The sequence below is a fragment of the Oncorhynchus gorbuscha genome, linkage group LG02 (assembly GCF_021184085.1).
Source record: "Oncorhynchus gorbuscha isolate QuinsamMale2020 ecotype Even-year linkage group LG02, OgorEven_v1.0, whole genome shotgun sequence".
NCBI lineage: Eukaryota > Metazoa > Chordata > Actinopteri > Salmoniformes > Salmonidae > Oncorhynchus > Oncorhynchus gorbuscha.
The window spans coordinates 44,542,908-44,562,051 of record NC_060174.1 but is presented as its reverse complement, the minus strand read 5'-3'; the positions used below and the strand labels follow the sequence as shown (position 1 = coordinate 44,562,051).

General features: G+C 44.2%; 1 pseudogene; it reads left to right on the top strand.

Annotated features, from left to right (window-relative positions):
• LOC123990257 overlaps positions 1-19,144 on the top strand; it is a 111,863-nt pseudogene that overhangs the window by 34,830 nt on the left and 57,889 nt on the right.

The following is a 19,144-nucleotide window of genomic DNA, read 5'->3' as shown; positions in this document are numbered from 1 at the left end:
AAGAACATCCCAGCTGTCGTATCCCATAATGCTCCTCAAAGTCTTGTACAAAAGGCCCCTTCCACATTCCAAAGACTTGCATGTCAGCAGAAAACGGCAGCAGCTCCTGTGATGAATAATGCATGCTGTTCCATTTTGCTGTTCTGTTTTAGGAGTCAAAGTCTGGAATTTTTTACATTCCCCCGAACAAATAAATCCTTCCAGTGTAATAATGTTGTGTGTTTGTGTGAGGCGCTGCTTAGGCAGCATATCTGCCACATTAGACACCGTAATCTCTGAAGAATTACTACCTTATCCCCCGTTCTCTTTTACACGTTACTAGCTCACACTCCGACTCTCTTTGTCTCTCTTTCTGTCTCTGTTTCTCTATTTATTTTGTCCCCCCTTTCTCTCTCTCTCTCTCTCTCTCTCTCTCTCTCTCTCTCTCTCTCTCTCTCTCTCTCTCTCCTCTCTTTCTCTCCCTTTGTCTCTCTCTCTCTCTCTCTCTCTCTCTCTCTCTCTCTCTCTCTCTCTCTCTCTCTCTCTCTCTCTCTCTCTTCTCTATCTCTGTCTCTCTCTCCATTCTCTTCTCTTCTGTCTCTCTCTCTCCTCTCTCTCTCTCTCTCTCTCTCTCTCTCTCTCTCTCTCTCTCTCTCTCTCTCTCTCTCTCTCTCTCTCTCTCTCTCTCTCTCTCCTCTCTTTCTCTCCATTTGTCTCTCTCTCTCTCCCTCTTTCTCTCTCTATGTCTCTCCTTTCTCTTCTCTCTCTCTCTCTTTCTACTCTCTCTCCTCTCTTATCTTTCTCCTTTCCCTTCCCTTCTCCTCTTTGTCCTCTCTCTCCTCTCTCTTTCTCTCTCTCTCCTCTTTGTCCTCTCTCTCCTCTCTCTCTCCTCTCTCTCTTCTCTCTCTCTCAGTCCTCTCTCTCCTCTCTCTCTCTCTCTCTCTCTCTCTCTCTCTCTCTCTCTCTCTCTCTCTCTCTCTCTCTCTCTCTCTCTCTCTCTCTCTCTCTCTCCATAGGTATGCTACATTTCTCTATTCAGCCCTGGCTCGATGTGGAATCAGACACCCCAAACCGTCCCCGTTCTTTGGGAACATGTTTTTATTTCGTCAGGTAAGATACCGACTACTATGGAAGATGGATACACTCTCACTCAAAGAAACACCTTAATTTATGCATATTTTACCTTCTTACTATTGTGATATTTAAATGTTTAATACAGAGTTCAGTGCAAAGTTTTGCTTACCTTTGACCGAGGCAATGATTGGGTATTGTCTGTCCTTTTTGGGGGTACACACACACACACACACACACACACACACACACACACACACACACACACACACACACACACACACACACACACACACACACACACACACACACACACACACACACACACACACACACACACACACACACACACACACACACACTCCCACGCAGACATCCGCACGCACACACCACCCCTGAAGGTGATAGAAATCAGGCTTCCAACATCTTGCTGCACTTCATTAGATTTGTTCATTATAAACGACTAACAAGTTAATTAAAGACTTTTAATACCATGTGATTCCCAAATACATTACCCTTATTGTTAATTGCATTACTTTTATGATGAATATATAATGTAAAATTTAAACATTTTTTAAAAAAGTGAGTGGGAGGGAGGGTTAAATACCACTGATTTAATATGGGGATATTTTGATCCACTCACGATTCTACCCATCCTACCCTGCAACAAAGACACTAGAGATTACAGGGGAATAACAGTATTTTCCAGAAATGTATATGATTTACCGACATTTACATACAATCTGAAGTCTTGGGTGTCATTCCTTAAATTTACTCACACAGGAAATACTATCCCTAACTATTGATAACAACAATAGTTGCGCACGCACGCCATTGCGCGCATGTTGATTTTGTACCCCCACACCAGACACAATCAGGACACGCAGGTTGAAAAATCAAAACAAACTCTGAACCAATTATATTGATTTGGGGACAGGTCGAAAAGCATTAAACATTCATGGCACTTTAGCTAGCCAGCTTGCTGTTGCTAGCTAATTTGTCCTGGTATATAAACAGTGGGTTGTTATTTGACCTGAAATGCACAAGGTCCTCTACTCCCACAATGAATCCACAGATAAAAGGGTAAACCGAATTCGGTCATCTCTCCTCTTTCCTCAGGCTTCTTTTTTTCTTCTTTGGACTTCATATGGCGGTTGGCAACTAACTTTACGATGCGTTACTACAACCAACTGGAGTGTGGACGTCAATGATTCTTTCAATCACCCATGTGGGTATATGCTCCTTAAAACCAATGAGGAGATGGGAAGGCCAGACCTTCAGCGAGTTGAGCATCACAAATAGAACCTATTTCTTTTTTTTCCACCTGGCCACGCAGACACTCGCTGAGGCGCACGAGCAGTGTGTGATTGAATAACATGCATGTGTACATTTATTTTGCAGCGCTTGCGTTGCGGTGTGGTCAACAATGTTACTTTTGTGCTTGACATTCCGTTTGACATCCATTCATATAAGACAATTCCTTTAAATGCTATGTGTGATTATTGCCTATGGTGTGGTGGCTTCTGGATGTTTCTCTGCAGGACAGATCTTGATGAGATTCAGAGGTCAATAATCCTTAGCGGGGCAGGCAGGCAGAGTGGGCTGGGTCGCCTGTCACTCACTGTGACTAGCTCACTGGGCTTTTTCTAGGGCCGCTATGACTTTCTCTCTCTGGCTTCCTCTCGCTCTCTCTCTTATCCCTCTTCATCCTACTTTGCCTGTTTGTCTTATTCTGCCATCAGTGACGTAGGATTGGGAATGAGTGCTCTGTAGGCTGCTGTCTCAAATAGGCACTGACTGTTGCATGGTCTCTCTTCGATTAATATATCTGAGAGATACAGTGATATGCTTTTAAAAGCTTGATCTAAGGAGAACCTAGTGCTCCGAAGCCTCTTACACAATAGCCAGTGCTCTTAGAGTGTCCCTCTCAGCTGAACTGCAGTGGCAGCCTGGCAGGCTAAGGGCTGAGGTGGTTAAGTATGCATGAAGCTCTGCCTTCAGTGCCTTGCATAATTTCACTGTCTGTCTGGGGCTGGGCGGTCTCTCCAGGTGAAGCAGGGGAGATGCTGCTGCTGCTGCCATAGTGTGTGTGTGTGAGTGCTGAGACTCTGCAGACACAAGGAGCCCTCTCTGGAGTGGTGCTCTCGTATACAATCATCTGACCCACTTCTGAAAGCCACACTCACAGCCAAACACAACAACGAGAAAGTGTGTGTCTTTGTATGCGTGTGTGTGTGTGTGTGTTTGTGTGTGTAAGTGCATGATCATACGGTATGTGGATGCATTTGCGAGCATGCACGTGTGTGTTTTACTAGCATGGCGTCTCTGTATCCAACACACCCAGCACACATGATGTGCCAATTTAGTCGGTTTTCAACATGCCGCTGACTTCTGCCAGTGACCACCACACAGTCAGTGCCTAGAAGAAGCTCCAGTGGTGGCAGACCTGTCACCCATTTCAGTGGAATCCTGAGTGGCGCAGCAGTGCTAGAGGCGTCGCTGCAGACCCAGGTTCGATCCCGGGCTGTAAACAACCGACCGTGATCAGGAGCCCAGTAGGGCGGCGTACAATTGGCCCAGCATCATCCGGGGTAGGCCGTCATTGTAAATATGAACTTGTTTTTAACTAACTTGCCTAGTTAAATAAAGGTTAAATAAAAAAATGTAACAAAGTAAAACCCAGAGTACGGAAGGAGGTCTGAGATGGTCTAGGCAGACGGGCTGACATCAGGGCTGGTAATTGCCAGGGACATCACAAGACATGTTATCACGATACTTAGGTGCCGATACGATATGTATTGTGATTCTCATGATTCTATATGTATCGCGGTTCGATAATGTGATTTTATTGCGATTTCATGTTCCAAACATATTGCTCACTATGTGTCTGAGACAAGAGAGAGCATGAGAAAACGAGTTCAATGCTGCAGACAATTTTGGTACCCTTCCCCAGGTCTGTACCTCGACACATACCTGGAGTCAAATAGCTGTAAATGATATGTATAGCGGTAAATGATATGTATAGCAATAAATGATATGTATAGTGATAAATGATATGTATAGTGATAAATGATATGTATAGTGATAAATGATATGTATAGTGATAAATGATATGTATAGCGATAAATGATATGTATAGTGATAAATGATATGTATAGTGATAAATGATATGTATAGCGATAAATGATATGTATAGTGATAAATGATATGTATAGTGATAAATGATATGTATAGTGATAAATGATATGTATAGTGATAAATGATATGTATAGTGATAAATGATATGTATAGTGATAAATGATATGTATAGTGATAAATGATATGTATAGTGATAAATGATATGTATAGTGATAAATGATATGTATAGTGATAAATGATATGTATAGATAAATGATATGTATAGTGATAAATTATATGTATAGTGATAAATGATATGTATAGTGATAAATGATATGTATAGTGATAAATGATATGTATAGTGATAAATGATATGTATAGCAATAAATTATATGTATAGTGATAAATGATATGTATAGCGATAAATGATATGTATAGTGATAAATGATATGTATAGTGATAAATGATATGTATAGCGATAAATGATATGTATAGTGATAAATGATATGTATAGCGATAAATTATATGTATAGTGAAAGATGATACATATAGCGATATGTAACTGTATTTATTTCCCCCTCCCATCACTAGCTGACACACACTGTGACTGCCCCACCCCCACACTCCTCTGGTTGAGCTCAGTCCCTGACTGGCTCACTGGCTGACAGGGTGACACGCAGGCTGACTGCTCCCTAGCGCTCTGGTTGAGCTCTATCTCTATCTGGCTGACTGGCGTGCTGGCTGACTGGCGTGCTGGCTGACTGGTTGACCCTTTCTGATACCCAAACCACAGATATAGAGGTTCACCCACCACCAACCCCCATGTTCCCCCCTGTAAAGATGGCATCCCCTCAACCTCTCTGGCCCCTTCACACAACACAGCCAAACAGTACATTAGCCAGCGAAAGAGAGCTGGTATTACCGGGCCTAGCTTACAAGAGATTGAGAGCTCTGAGAGCTAAACCCCCACAGATTTAATGGCATGGTCCAGCCTCTTCCCTGGCCAACATCTCTCCATGACTCCCAAGGTCAGGCTAAAGCAGAGGACACTGCGGTGCAGACTCTCTGAATGGAACTACAAAGTGGGGCAGAGTAATTATTGGGCATGGTGAATAGATAGAGGGAGGAATGTCTATCTCTCCCTAGACCAAAGATCTGTCATAAATGGCACCCAATTCCCTACAAGAGCCACGGTCATAAGTAGTGCACTATATAGGGAATAGGGTACCGTTTCAGAAGGAACCCAACGCCTTGCTGCTGTGTTTCATTCTGCAGCAGTCGTAAGAGGAATTCGGATAGGACAAACCTCCGAATGTTATGTGTTGCGTTGTCGAGTCAAGACCGCAAACTATTGATTGGTTCCGTCAGTGATGAATCCTCAATTAAGAGTTGTCTGTGGCAGGAGCTGTGGGGGAGTCTGTCCTGCGCATGCTTGACACACACACACACACACACACACACACACACACACACACACACACACACACACACACACACACACACACACACACACACACACACACACACACACACACACACACACACACACACACACACACACTATCCTGGACTTGATGAAGTATGCCTCTGTTGGTGACCGGCACCTCTCCGGCTCTGCTCGGCATTGTGGTTAGAACATTAAGCAGCACTGTGTGTCCGGCATTGCTATGCGACGGTCTCTGCAGTGATAAAAAGACTGGGGGAGAGAGAGATGGAGAGGGAGGGACTGTGGAGAAGGAGAGGAAAAGAGAGGGGTAAAGAAACAGGGAAAGAGAGAGAGAGATGGATGAATGGAGACAGTTTGGACTGGTGCAGTGGGCAGCACCATGAAGGGGCACTCTGTCGGGCGCACTCCAATGCTCTGTACCCATCACCCCTCCATGAGGGCCCAGACTGCAGGAATGCCAGGGCGGTAGCCATCCCAGGGCTCCGGAGGGGAGAGGGGGGTAGACCAGCCGGGGCACTCTGCCAAACGGTGTCTGCCTGGTACTTAATTAACTCTAAAGCAGGAAAACTGTGGGCCACTCTCGCCTTGCATATCAACGAGCCCAGTGCTTTCTATAAGCATCTTAACGAGACAGGTTCCCCTTTGTGAGCCAACGGACCACTATTCAGTTCAGCCAGGAGGGTTGAGGAGGATTGAGGAGCCCTCTCTCGGTCTGTCTTTCACATGATCATATGTAGGGGTTTTCTTCGTAAACATGAAGACTGAATGAATGCCCACCACAGCGTTTTCTTCTATGTGGAGATGCAATCCTCTTTGAGACCCCCCCATTGTTCTCGGGCTGTGGTTCGCCTCCAAAGGGAAGGGTGAAGGGGGGGGGGGGTCGATCAGGCTATTCAACTCTGGTTCTTCTCTGATTCTACTGCCTTGCAGAAAGACGGAGAAAGAGTTGAGACAGAAAGGCTGTTTTAGCATGTGTGTTCTTGGTTCTAGAATGTAAGACATTTTCTTTCCTTTATTTTTGCTCATACATTCCCTCACCCTGATCCATTGAATACTGAGGGAGATGTATCCTAATCATTTTTGACTGGTGTCCAGTGCTACCCCTGACTCCTGCAGACATGCACGGCACATGGGTACATTGTTCACGGTTATATTCTTATGCCATCTATGAGAAGGTCATACAAGCAAACCCTTTCTGTAGACAAGCTTTATAAAAAGCCCTGGGGAGCGTTCACCAGCCCTCCACCAGCCCTGTCTCTGCTCTGCACTGACATCTAGTGGCAGGACAATGGAGTCGTCATGAGCAATACACTCAACATGCACTAGCCAGACTGCAGATCTTCAGGGCTCTGTCTAAGATATTACCAATTCATAATCGTAGTCTCTTGAATGTGGGTAAAACTCCCGTGAAAGAGCTTGAGCTTGGTTCTACTGTTTATGGACACTCCTGGGCCCAGATTCACAAAACCTTCTTAAGGAGACATTTCTTCTTAACTGCCATTTTTTCCTTAATGATAGACTTAAGAATTAAGTTAAGCAAAGTTGCTATTGCTCAAAAAGGTTATTGGACATTTGATTGCACTATTTCTTATGTTTCTCCGTAAGCAAAACTCTGTGTGTACTTGCAGATAGTACCATTTATTTAGTGTACTATATTTATTTAGTACCATATCCCTGTCTCTGAAGCTTAACTTTCTCCACGGTGAGATTGTTACTCGTCAGGCGTAGTGTGTTGATGAGAGATGATGCGGGACACAGAGGTCCGCTCTGATCCATTCTGCTGAGTTCACTGTGTGATAAGAGGAGAGGATAGCAGGCCTGCCTGGGTAATTAGGTGTGTGTGTGTGTGTGTGTGTGTGTGTGTGTGTGTGTGTGTGTGTGTGTGTGTGTGTGTGTGTGTGTGTGTGTGTGTGTGTGTGTGTGTGTGTGTGTGTGTGTGTGTGTGTGTGTGTGTGTGTGTGTGTGTGTGTGTGTGTGTGCGCGCGGGTGTGGGTGTGTGTGCACGTGTTTGTGTGTGTGTGTGTGTGTGGGGCGTGTGTTGGGTCCTATTGTATATTTCATCAGGCCCATCAATCCCCTGGCTAATGGCTCCACTGTCGGTCACACAGGGACTACTTCACAGCCAGGCTAGCCATCACAACAACACAAAACGTTATCCCCTCAGAAGACAGGAGGCTGCAGCACATGCGACATGTGCCAAGAGTAAGGTGCATCTAGTGCACAGACAGGGAGGCAGTAAGTATACACACTGCAGTAGACAAAGGCTTAACAAAACCCATAGTACACACACACACGCCAGGGTCAAACCATTGGTCCGCATGTGAATACAAATGCATGACTGCAGGGAATCTTACAGGTTACTCTCTTATAGGGATGAGCATGCTGAAGTAGACAAGTGTTCTGTGTTTTGGATTCTTTGAGAAAACGTCACTTAAAATTGCAGCTCTTCTCCTGTATGCTTTTAGTGCAATACTGGCAGTCTGTTGTATTCAAATATGCAAATGATGCCGAGACCACATACTGAGAACAAAATAATATTACGTGTTTGCCTTCTCTCTCTCCCTTAGTTCTGGTGCCGATTTGAACAAAGCATCCCTACAACACGTTTTCCAACAGTTCAACATCCGACTGGTTGTGTCATTTTAATTCATAAGAGATAAGACAGGGCTCCTACAGTGGGACAAACAAGCATCTGTACTGGGCCCATATTCAGAAAATGTATCAGAGTGCTGATCTAGGATCAGGTTCCCTCTGTCTACACAATCGCATTCATTATGATCTAAAAGGGTACAATTATTAAGTGTGGTTGAATTAAGTGTGCTCAGCTACGTTGCAGTACGTTGCAGTAGCTACGTTGCAGTACGTTGCAGTAGCTACGTTGCAGTACGTTGCAGTAGCTACGTTGCAGTACGTTGCAGTAGCTACGTTGCAGTACGTTGCAGTAGGCCTACCATGGATTCATTCCCCAGATCCAAGTGAAAGGAACTGAATGCTCTGAGTCTAAAATCATAGTGGCTGATGTTTTGTATTATAGAGCTGTGATGAGTTAAGTGCTCTCTCACACGCACGCACACACACACACACACACACACACACACACACACACACACACACACACACCTGTTTGTTTTACTGTCCTTGTGGAAACCAAACAATTGATTCCCATTCAAAATCCTATTTTCCCTAACCCCCTCAACCTAACCGTTAACCTTAAACCCAGACCTCTAACCCTAACACCTAAATGTTTTTCCCTGTGAGGACTGGCAAAATGTCCCCACAAGGATAGTAAAACCCAAAACACACACACGCGCACACACACACAGGCCTTGAGACAGGAACTGTTTGAGCAGATCAATAGTGAAGATCAATGCACACCAGAACTGAAACCGTCACTTCTCCTTCTTTCTGTCAGTCAGTCAAGCCTGTTGTTCTGTAGAAGATTGCGAACAAGTCAACTGGAAGAAGATGAAAGGCAGTTTTTCAGATAAAATGACTCGTTTGTATGGAGAAGCACGCAGTTCAAGAAGCGTGTGTTTTTAAGGAACCATACTCACATACCATCTCTCACACACACACACACACACACTTTGCATTTCCAGTACCCTGTTGGTCAGGGATCATAGTTCAGGGTAAAGTTTTATCAATTTATTAAGATGTCAGTCATGTGACAATGTTAGCATCTGACACAGTAATGTGAAGGAGTCTGTGGTTGTTACGACGTGTCAGACAAATCAATGCAGCTGTCTTCGTGTGCTGCTGGGGTGTTTCTTTGAAGTTTACACCAGTAGCTAAGACAACGGACAGTGCTTGTTTAGCAGATGTCAATCAGCTACCCACAGGGAATCACATCATTTCATTATAGCAGAGAGAATGGATAAGATGTCAGCCTCTCATATAAAATGATCAATTATATAGAATCTCAGTTGGTTCCTTTCTAATCTTTCTTTTCGGGGCTTTTTCGTTGTTCACCTGGACCTGATTCACAAGTATGGGAGAGTATGTGGGTAAGTGATTGACACTTCTCTGCATTGACATAATAGCCAAGTCATACACCAAACCCAAGTCACGCAGGACACAAGGTAGCCTAGTGGTTAGAGTGTTGGACTAGTAGCCGGAAGGTTGCAAGTTCAAACCTCCGAGCTGACAAGGTACAAATCTGTCGTTCTGCCCCTGAACAGGCAGTTAACCCACTGTTCCTAGGCCTTCATTGAAAATAATAATTTGTTCTTAACTGACTTGCCTGGTTAAATAAAGGTCAAATAAAACAATGGACTTGTCCAGTGTTCTAACCTGTCCTCTGTTAGATGTGTTAGAAGTATCAGTGAAGCTTGTGAAAAGCTAGGCTGGTCCCAGATCTGTTTGTGCTTGTCTTGCCAAACAATGATGTGACGATGACCATAAGAATTGGCAAGACAAGCACAAACTGATCTGGGACCAGGCTAGTGAAAAGCAACACTATAAGATTAAAAAATAAGCTTCTTGGAAAACTTATGCCAGTGCCACACACTTAGATGTGCAGATAGATTAGCTCTGCGTTGATTATACAGGCCTGCTTATGGAAGGCAGATTTTTTTTCCCTTAAGAGCACATCAAAGGGAGATGGCTCCTCTCTTTCTCTGTATGGAAAAGGTTGGAGGAGTAGAGCATAATTGGTTTCACTATGGCTGGATTTCGTGCCATGACAGGAAAAGCAAACTTAAGCCAGAATGCACGGATATATGCCAAAAGACATTACTACAGCCTTCAGCAGGAGTAGTACACGAGCTCGAGACGACGTTTCTCCAGAAGAAAGAGGCTCATGGCACATTGACTGAACCCGTCGTCTCAGAGCGCTCTCCTATCAACTTATCAAAGTTGAAAGCACTCAGTGCTAGAACTAAGTCTTTCAAAGTGTCTTTATTTTTCATATGAGACAGTTGAAGTCGGAGGTTTACATACACCTTAGCCAAGTACATTTTAACTCAGTTTTTCACTTTATTTTAAGAATGGGAAATGTCAGAATAATTGTAGAGAGAATTATTTATTTCAGCTTTTATTTCTTTCATCACATTCCCAGTGGGTCAGAAGTTTACATACACTCAATTAGTATTTGGTAGCATTGCCTTTAAATGGTTTCATTTGGGTCAAACATTATGGGTAGCCTTCCACAAGCTTCCCACAATAAGTTGAGTGAATTTTGGCCCATTTCTCCTGACAGAACTGGTGTAACTGAGTCAGGTTTGCAGGCCTCCTTGCTCACACACACTTTTTCAGTTGACCACTCCAATGCCTTGACTTTCAAATCAAATTGTATTTGTCACATACACATGGTTAGCAGATGTTAATGCGAGTGTAGCGAAATGCTTGTGCTTCTAGTTCCGACAATGCAGTAATAACCAACAGGTAATCTAACTAACAATTCCAAAACTACTGTCTTATACACAGTGTAAGGGGATAAAGAATATGTACATAAGGATACATGAATGAGTGATGGTACAGAGCAGCATAGGCAAGATACAGTAGATGGTATCGAGTACAGTATATACATATGAGATGAGTATGTAAACAAAGTGGCATAGTTAAAGTGGCTAGTGATACATGTATTACATAAGGATGCAGTCGATGCTATAGAGTACAGTATATACGTATGCATATGAGATGAATAATGTAGGGTAAGTAACATTATATAAGGTAGCATTGTTTAAAGTGGCTAGTGATATATTTACATCATTTCCCATCAATTCCCATTATTAAAGTGGCTGGAGTTGAGTCAGTGTCAGTGTCAGTGTGTTGGCAGCAGCCACTCAATGTTAGTGGTGGCTGTTTAACAGTCTGATGGCCTTGAGATAGAAGCTGTTTTTCAGTCTCTCGGTCCCAGCTTTGATGCACCTGTACTGACCTCGCCTTCTGGATGATAGCGGGGTGAACAGGCAGTGGCTCGGGTGGTTGATGTCCTTGATGAACTTTATGGCCTTCCTGTAACATCGGGTGGTGTAGGTGTCCTGGAGGGCAGGTAGTTTGCCCCCGGTGATGCGTTGTGCAGACCTCACTACCCTCTGGAGAGCCTTACAGTTGAGGGCGGAGCAGTTGCCGTACCAGGCGGTGATACAACCCGCCAGGATGCTCTCGATTGTGCATCTGTAGAAGTTTGTGAGTGCTTTTGGTGACAAGCCGAATTTCTTCAGCCTCCTGAGGTTGAAGAGGCGCTGCTGCGCCTTCATCACGATGCTGTCTGTGTGAGTGGACCAATTCAGTTTGTCTGTGATGTGTATGCCGAGGAACTTAAAACTTGCTCCCCTCTCCACTACTGTTCCATCGATGTGGATAGGGGGGTGTTCCCTCTGCTGTTTCCTGAAGTCCACAATCATCTCCTTAGTTTTGTTGACGTTGAGTGTGAGGTTATTTTCCTGACACCACACTCCGAGGGCCCTCACCTCCTCCCTGTAGGCCGTCTTGTCGTTGTTGGTAATCAAGCCTACCACTGTTGTGTTGTCCGCAAACTTGATGATTGAGTTGGAGGCGTGCGTGGCCACGCAGTCGTGGGTGAACAGGGAGTACAGGAGAGGGCTCAGAACGCACCCTTGTGGGGCCCCAGTGTTGAGGATCAGCGGGGAGGAGATGTTGTTGCCTACCCTCACCACCTGGGGGCGGCCCATCAGGAAGTCCAGTACCCAGTTGCACAGGGTGGGGTCGAGACCCAGGGTCTCGAGCTTGATGACGAGCTTGGAGGGTACTATGGTCTTGAATGCCGAGCTGTAGTCGATGAACAGCATTCTCACATAGGTATTCCTCTTGTCCAGATGGGTTCGGGCAGTGTGCAGTGTGGTTGAGATTGCATCGTCTGTGGACCTATTTGGGCGGTAAGCAAATTGGAGTGGGTCTAGGGTGTCAGGTAGGGTGGAGGTGATATGGTCCTTGACTAGTCTCTCAAAGCACTTCATGATGACGGAAGTGAGTGCTACGGGGCGGTAGTCGTTTAGCTCAGTTACCTTAGCTTTCTTGGGAACAGGAACAATGGTGGCCCTCTTGAAGCATGTGGGAACAGCAGACTGGTATAGGGATTGATTGAATATGTCCGTAAACACACCGGCCAGCTGGTCTGCGCATGCTCTGAGGGCGCGGCTGGGGATGCCGTCTGGGCCTGCAGCCTTGCGAGGGTTAACACGTTTAAATGTCTTACTCACCTCGGCTGCAGTGAAGGAGAGTCCGCATGTTTTCGTTGTAGGCCGTGTCAGTGGCACTGTATTGTCCTCAAAGCAGGCAAAAAAGTTATTTAGTCTGCCTGGGAGCAAGACATCCTGGTCCGTGACTGGGCTGGATTTCTTCTTGTAGTCCGTGATTGACTGTAGACCCTGCCACATGCCTCTTGTGTCTGAGCCGTTGAATTGAGATTCTACTTTGTCTTTGTACTGACGCTTAGCTTGTTTGATAGCCTTGCGGAGGGAATAGCTGCACTGTTTGTATTCGGTCATGTTACCAGTCACCTTGCCCTGATTAAAAGCAGTGGTTCGCGCTTTCAGTTTCACGCGAATGCTGCCATCAATCCACGGTTTCTGGTTAGGGAATGTTTTAATCGTTGCTATGGGAACGACATCTTCAACGCACGTTCTAATGAACTCGCACACCGAATCAGCGTATTCGTCAATATTGTTATCTGACGCAATACGAAACATATCCCAGTCCACGTGATGGAAGCAGTCTTGGAGTGTGGAGTCAGCTTGGTCGGACCAGCGTTGGACAGACCTCAGCGTGGGAGCCTCTTGTTTTAGTTTCTGTCTGTAGGCAGGGATCAACAAATTGGAGTCGTGGTCAGCTTTTCCGAAAGGGGGCGGGGCAGGGCCTTATATGCGTCGCGGAAGTTAGAGTAACAATGATCCAAGGTTTTTCCACCCCTGGTTGCGCAATCGATATGCTGATAAAATTTAGGGAGTCTTGTTTTCAGATTAGCCTTGTTAAAATCCCCAGATACAATGAATGCAGCCTCCGGATAAATGGGTTCCAGTTTGCAAAGAGTTAAATAAAGTTCGTTCAGAGCCATCGATGTGTCTGCTTGGGGGGGATATATACGGCTGTGATTATAATAATTATAATCGAAGAGAATTCTCTTGGTAGATAATGCGTTCTACATTTGATTGTGAGGAATTCTAAATCAGGTGAACAGAAGGATTTGAGTTCCTGTATGTTTCTTGTCCTTAAGCCATTTTGGCACAACTTTGGAAAAATGCTTTGGGTCGTTGTCCATTTAGAAGACCCATTTCCGACCAAGATTTTACTTCCTGACTGATGTCTTGAGATGTTGCTTCAATATATCCACATAATTTACCATCCTCATGATGCCATCTATTTTGTGAAGTTCACCAGTCCCTCCTGTATAGCAAAGCACCCCCATAACATGATGCTGCCACCCCCGTGCTTCACGGTTTCATCAGACCAGAGGAAATTTCTCCAAAAAGTATGATCTTTGTCCCCATGTGCAGTTGAAAACCATAGTCTGGCTTTTTTTATGGAGGTTTTGGAGCAGTGGCTTCTTCCTTGCTTAGTGGCCTTTCATGTCGATATAGGACTCGTTGTACTGTGGATATAGATACTTTGTACCTGTTTCCTCCAGCATCTTCACATGGTCCTTTGCTGTTGTTCTGGGATTGATTTGCACTTTTCGCACCAAAATACATTCATCTCTAGGAGACAGAACGCGTCTCCTTCCTGAGCGGTATGACGGCTGCGTGGTCCCATGGTGTTTATACTTGTGTACTATTGTTTGTACAGATGAACGTGGTACCTTCAGGCGTTTGGAAATTGCTCCTAAGGATGAACCAGACTTGTAGAGGTCTACAATTGTTTTTCTGAGGTCTTGGCTGATTTCTTTTGATTTTCCCATGATGTCAAAGAGCAAAGAGGCAAAGAGGCACTGAGTTTGAAGGTAAGCCTTGAAATGCATTCACAGGGACACCTCGAATTGACTCAAATTATGTCAATTGGTCCATCAGAAGCATCTAAAGCCATAACATCATTTTCTGGAATTTTCCAAGCTGTTTCAAGGCACAGTCAACTCAGTGTATGGAAACTTCTGACCCACTGGATACAGTGATATAGTGAATTATAAGTGAAATAATCTGTCTGTAAACAATTGTTAGAAAAATGACTTGTGTCATTCACAAAGTAGATGTCCTAACCAACTTGCAAAAACTATAGTTTTTTTAACAATAAATGTGTGGAGTGGTTGAAAAACGAGTTTTAATGACTCCAACCTAAGTGTATGTAAACTTCTGACTTCAACTCTATAACATAAATACAGATCATATAAATACATCTAATGGACAATCAAAGAAGAAAAAAATACACAAAAAACCTAGTTTCTCTGCTAACAAAATTCACCATGAATATGCTCAGGCAGAAATATTTGTGATTTGTATTTTGGAAACTAAAATACAGCAGGACCATACAATGGCAGGTGAACCTACACCTTAACTTTGCAAACACACAAATGGAATGATATGCATTCATACATTTGTATAGTTACGGTGTTGCGACTATAGCCACCGATGGGTCATGAAACACACCAACACACAGAGGAGCCTGCATAGCTACCAGTTGGTCTGAGTAGCCAGGCCAGAGTAGTTATAGTGTTACCCATGCAGGCTATGGAATGGAACTCACTTCCGGGCCAGATAACTGAACCATTACCCGTCCAGTGTCACAGCCTGGTGCAGTCATAAACAGACAAGTGGATTGTTACATGACCTTCCTTTAAAAGGAGGTCAGAGTCCTCCCTCTACTACTGGACCATTACCCCGTACTATTTAAACCTTGCTACATGTGGAGTAACATTAGCTTTGCAACTGGGGACAAGACAAGAGCAACATCTTCTGTAGCCTACCCTCCTTTCATGTCATCCAGAGTTCATGGCCTATGTTCAAATAATGTCTCTGAGTAGGAGTGATGATATAGGATCAGCCCCCCCCCCCCTCATTATCTTATTCATTATGATCGAAAAGGCAGCACTGATCCTGGATCAGCACTCCTACTCTGAGACCTTGTGTTTTATGGGTCCCCGGGTGTTGTTTGTGAATCTGTTGAAAGCCCACTATACCATCAGTCCCTCAACCAAGAATGCTGACTTAGAAGTTTTGAGAGGAATTGTTTCTTTAATGTAACTATTCACAGCTGTTGTAGTAGTCTGAATGACTATAGACACCCTGCATCTATCAGAGGCAACATGTTTTTCTGTAGGTATTATAACAACTACAACAGGAATAGAGATTGGCCACAGGCTGAGCTGGATTAGTGTGCCACTGTAGGAATGAGACACTGCCATAGGAGCAGCAGGAATAGCTGTCTGCTTTTTGATGAGCCCCGATGAGGGGTGAGTGTGTGTGCATGTGCATGTGTGCGTGTGAGTAACTTAGGGGAGCCAGGGATGAGCACGGGACTCTTAATTCATAGTGACAGACAGTCTCAGTGCTCCACTGTGGCTCCCCATACAGCCCCTCGCTCAGGGCTGAATATCATATTTATACTAGCTACCTTTACCCAGCACTGTATTCCACTGATGATTGGAAACCTTAGACTCTCCAATAAATGAGGAGCTTTTAAAACCTCCAATATTCCTAGATGTATTGTATCTCTTATTTGCCTGGAAGATTTAATATCCAATTATCAATTTGCAGTGTCTAATTATCTTCCCAAAAAAATCAATTTGAAATGTACTTTCATTAAAAAGGCACTTAACAAGATGGAGTTCCTGTGAGAGAGGACTTTCTCCTTACCTTTTAACCTTGGCTTTATAGCACCGGGCATTAGCTCTCCACTCAGCCTTGTGACCAATCTCCTATAGCCTATGTCCTATAACATGGTGAGATAGGACTGAGCAGTTAGTCAGTGTTTCCTGGCTATCATTGCAGTGAACTGAGGCAATCCTGACAGAGAGGACTAGCCTAGAACAATAACGAGTGGTGCTGCAGGAAACAAACAAAGCCATCACTTTGCTCCTTTAAATCCTGTGGTTTATCAAGCCCATGGCTTGTTGTTCTTCTGTTGTAAGACTCCTCGACAAGTCCAAGTCTAAGGTGTGTGGGTGTGGTTTTGAGTATATTTCTCCCCAGGCCTCACTTCCTCTGTGATGACCACCACTTTTGATTGGCGTCCTGTTATTTATTCATGCTAGCCCCAAAGCCGTTTGTGTGTGTGTGTGGTGTATGTGTGTGTGTGCGCATGTGTGTCTGTTTGTGTGTGTGCGTGGGTGGGTGTGTGACTGTGTGAATGCTCCTGTGTGTATGCCTTTGTGTGTGTATGCGTGCAAACAAATGTGTCTGGCATGTCAACCTGTCCTGTGTTGTCTCTCCAGATACTATCTAGGCCGGAGGCCCGTGGTGCTGGTAGCTGACCCTGACATGCTCAGACAGATCATGGTAAAGGACTTCAGCACCTTCCCTAACAGAATGGTAAGTCAACGAGGAAAATGCCCTTTACACCTACAGCTGAAGTCAGAAGTTTACATACACTTAGGTTGGAGTCATTAAAACTCGTTTTTCAACCACTCCACAAATTTCTTGTTAACAAACTATAGTTTTGGCAAGTCGGTTAGGACAGCTACTTTGCGCATGACACAAATAATTTTTCCAACAATTGTTTACAGACAGATTATTTCACTTATAATTCACTGTATCACAATTCCAGTGGGTCAGAAGTTTACATACACTAAGTTGACAGTGCCTTTAAACAGCTTGGAAAATTCCAGAAAATGATGTGTACCTATGGATGTATTTCAAGGCCTACCTTCAAACTCAGTGCCTCTTTGCTTGATATCATGGGAAAATCAAGTATGGTTCATCATTGGGAGCAATTTCCAATTGCATGAAGGTACCACGTTCATCTGTACAAACAATAGTAGGCAAACATAAACACCATGAGACCATGCAGCCGTCATACCGCTCAGGAAGGAGACTTGTTCTGTCTCATAGAGATAAACGTACTTTGGTGTGAAAAGTGCAAATCAATCCCAGAACAACAGCAAAGGACCTTGTGAAGATGCTGGAGGAAACAGGTACAAAGTATCTATATCCACAGTACAACGAGTCCTATATCGACATGAAAGGCCACTAAGCAAGGAAGAAGCCACTGCTCCAAAACGCCATAAAAAAGCTCATACTTTTTGGAGAAATGTCCTCTGCTGATGAAACAAAAATAGAACTGTTTGGCCATAATGACCATCATTATGTTAGGAGGAAAAAGGGGAGGCTTGCAAGCCGAAGAACACCATCCCAACCGTGAAGCACGGGGGTGGCAGCATCATGTTGTGGGGGTGATTTGCTGCAGGAGGGACTGGTGCACTTCACAAAATAGATTGCGTAATTAGAAAGGACAATTATGTGGATATAATGAAGTAACATTTCAAGACATCAGTCAGGAAGTTAAAGCTTGGTCGCAAATGGGTCTTCCAAATGGACAATGATACTTCCAAAATGTTGACAAAATGGCTTAAGGACAACAAAGTCAAGGTATTGGAGTGGCCATCACAAAGCACTGACCTCAATCCTATAGAACATTTGTGGGCAGAACTGAAAAAGTGTGTGCAAGCAAGGAGGCCTACAAACCTGACTCAGTTACACCAGCTCTGTCAGGAGGAATAGGCCAACATTCACCCAACTTTTTGTGGGAAGCTTGTGGAAGGCTACCTGAAACGTTTGACCCAAGTTAAACCATTTAACGGCAATGCTACCAAATTCTAATTGAGTGTATGTAAACTTCTGACCCACTGGGAATGTGATGAAAGAAATAAAAGCTGAAATAAATCATTCTCTCTACTATCATTCTGACATTTCACATTCTTAAAATAAAGTTGTCATCCTAACTGATCTAAGATAGGGAATTTTTACTAGGATTAAATGTCAGTAATTGTGAAGAACTGAGTGTAAATATATTTGACAAAGATTTATGTAAACTTCTGACTTCAACTGTATGTGCCCATCGTTTAAATCATAATATTGATGCATTGCGTACAGTACCACTCAAAAGTTTGGACACATAGGGAATATGTCATGTATTGTCATGTTATGTCTTGCTCCTGTTCTTTCTCTTCTCTTCGTTTCCCCCTGCTGGTCGTATTAGGTTACCTTCTCTCCCTCTATCTCTCTCTCTCTCTATGGTCCCTTTCCTTCTCCCAGCTGTCCCTCATTCTCCTCTAACGACCTCGTTCTCTCTCTCACACCTGTTCCCTCTTTTCCCTCTGATTAGGTCTCTATTTCTCTCTCTGTTTCTGCTTCTGTCTTTGTCGGATTCTCGTTTGCTTCTCCCTTGTTCTGTCCTGTCGTAATCTGCCTCTTCATTAGATGCTGCGTTTGATCAGGTGCCTCTGTCCTCTACGGCCCGCGCCTACCCGGAGGGACCTGCAGTCTGTTGCCGCTAGCCCTGCTATTCTCCTCTGCTACTGGAAGGGGACTAGTCAACCGATACATCTGAAGAGGATTTATGTTTTCCCTGTGCTTGAACATTAAAAGACTCTGTTTCTGTTAAACCGCTTTTGGGTCCTCACTCACCTGCATAACAGAATAA